Raw genomic sequence first — 2,749 nt, 5'->3', positions numbered from 1 at the left:
TCTGGGGTCTCCAGCCCATTCTACACTAATGGGTATGATTGCTTCTTTATCAAAGATGAACACTGGAGACTTATCCCAGGAAAGGATGCCTATACTGAGAGATGTTAGAGGATAGAAGTGCCGTACTGAATTAGACAATGAATGCTAAGACTGCCCCACTCTGTCACTTCCCAACCCCTTCCCTTACTCAGCTCCGAGAATGCTGGTGGCCAGGCTTTTATTCTCTAGGCAGGCAACTGAAGAAACTTCTCTGTGGAATCTGACCACATCAAGAGGAAAGACCTACATATATACCAACAATAAAATAGCTCACCAGATAACCCCATTGTGATTTTGTGTGCAAGCCACAGTAAATAAGCCTCATTCATATACTCAGAGCTTTCAATTACCTTTTATTCTTTTAACTAATAGGCTTTATATTTTAGAACAGTGTTAGGTTTACAGAAAATTTGAGTAGTTAACATGGAAAGTTCCCAAATTCCTCCCAGTACACTTTCCCTGATTATTAATATCTGGCATTAGTGTGGTATGTTTGTTACAGTTGATGCCAATATTGATACATTAACTAAAGTTCATAATTAACATTAGGGCTCAAACTTTGTGCTGTATATTTCTATAGGTTTTGACAAATGTCATTTGCAAAATGTCCTGTATCTGTCTCTGCAGTACCATACAGGATAGTTTTACTGCCCTAAAAATCCCCTGGGGTTACGCTCTCCCTTTCTCATCTGAACCCATGGCAACAGTAATCTTTCTACTGTCTCTATAGTTTTTCCTTTTCAAGTACATCATACAGTTAGAATCATATAGTACACTGCTTTTTCAGACTGGCTTCTTTCACTTAGCAGTATGCTTTTACGAGATATGATCAAACAATATGGTGAATGTTTAAATAAAAAAAATTATTACAGTAAAAGACACATTGCCATTGATCCCCATCAAAATACTCCTCCTAGCTTTGAACACAATTATCGCATCATTCTTGCCACTTTCTGAAGCAGTTCTGGAAGTCCTCTTTCATGAGCTGCGCTGTCGTGTCTGCCTCAATGTCCTGAATCAGTTCAAAACGTTTACCTTTCATGGTCATTTTGACTTTAGGGAAGAGCAAGAACTCTCACGGTGCCAGGTCCAGTGAATAAGGTAGATGAGGACGTGTTGTAACGTTTATATTTTATGGAAATTGCTGTACCAGAAGCAATGTGTGACACAGAGCATTTTTGTTGTGATCACAAAATACAGTGAATGCTGCTGCTGAGTGCCATCCAAGGGAAAGGCAGGTATCTTCAATATGGGCAGTGGTGCATTGAACCTTAGTAACAGTGTGACAAGTTTCAACTTGTTCAGTGTGGTCAGATGTGAGCTAAGGTTGAGAGGTGTGTTTTAAAGTGTACCATCAATCATCATCATGNAGAAAAGTCATGATGTATTTTGTCTATGTTTTTCAAAGGTCATTTATTTATATAAAGAACAAAGATCAATCAATGATATGTTGCCCATTTTATTCAATAACTTTTTGCCATCGTTCAGTGAGCTTCATAATTCCTCATTCATTGAAGGACGTGTTTTGTTTTTTTTTTTGGAAAACAACTGAACAAGGTGCTGATTTACAGCCTCATCTGAATTGAACGTTACACCTTGCAAGGAGTTTTGAAGAGAGCGAAACAAGTGGAGGTCTGACTGTGCAAGGTCAGGTGAGTATGGTGGGTGTGGCAACACATCCCATCCAAGCTCCAATAATTTTTGACGGGTGATCAAACTTGTGTGTGGTCTCGCATTGTCATGATGGAACACAACTCCTTCACAATTAACAAGCTCTGGACGTTTCTGGATGATGGATTTGTTCAAACTGTCCAATTGCCAATAGTACACATTCGGATTGATTGTTTGGTTTCTTGGTAGGAGCTCGAAAAACACGACATCTTTAAAATCCCACCACACTGAGAACATAACTTTCCTTTGATGAAAGTCTACTTTTGATGTCGTTTGAGATGAATCATCACATCAGGACCAACACCGTTTGCACACCACATCGTTGTAAACAATCCACTTCTCATCACCAGTTATCAGTCACTTAAAAAAGGATCATTTTCCTTATGTTTAATGAGCATATTGTAGATGTTTATACGTGCTGTCAAATGAACTTCTTTGAGTTCATGCGGAACCCAAATATTGAGCTTGCTTACATATCCCAGCTTCTTCAGGTGGTTGTGAATGCTTGAATGATGGATGTTTAATGTTTCTGCAATCTCTTGTGTCAAGTAACGTGGGTTTGACTCAATCAATGCCTTTAGTTTATCGTCATCAACCTTGGTGGTCCTCCCTGACCGAGGAGCGTCATTGAGATCAAAATCACCAGCACGGAATTTTGTGAACCATCGTTGGCACTGATGTTTTTGTAGAGCATTGTCACCATAAACTTTTCACAAGCTTGATGCGCGTTCTTCTCTTTATGGAAGTAAAACAGTAAAATATGGCAAAAATGCACAGTTTGGTCTTCCATCTTCAACTTATAAAATCTCCAAAACTCAACCAAATCGCTCAATTTTTTTTAGAATGAAGCTAGAACTGTCAGCTGTCAAATGACNACAGTGTGACAAGTTTCAACTTGTTCAGTGTGGTCAGATGTGAGCTAAGGTTGAGAGGTGTGTTTTAAAGTGTACCATCAATCATCATCATGACAACTCCTGTGTCACAAATCACTTCTGGTATATGGCAATTTCTGTCAAATAAAAACATGGTGTGTCCTCAT

The sequence above is a fragment of the Hipposideros armiger genome, unplaced genomic scaffold (assembly GCF_001890085.2).
Source record: "Hipposideros armiger isolate ML-2016 unplaced genomic scaffold, ASM189008v1 scaffold_1362, whole genome shotgun sequence".
Classification (NCBI taxonomy): domain Eukaryota; kingdom Metazoa; phylum Chordata; class Mammalia; order Chiroptera; family Hipposideridae; genus Hipposideros; species Hipposideros armiger.
Note: the sequence above shows the minus strand (reverse complement) of the source record.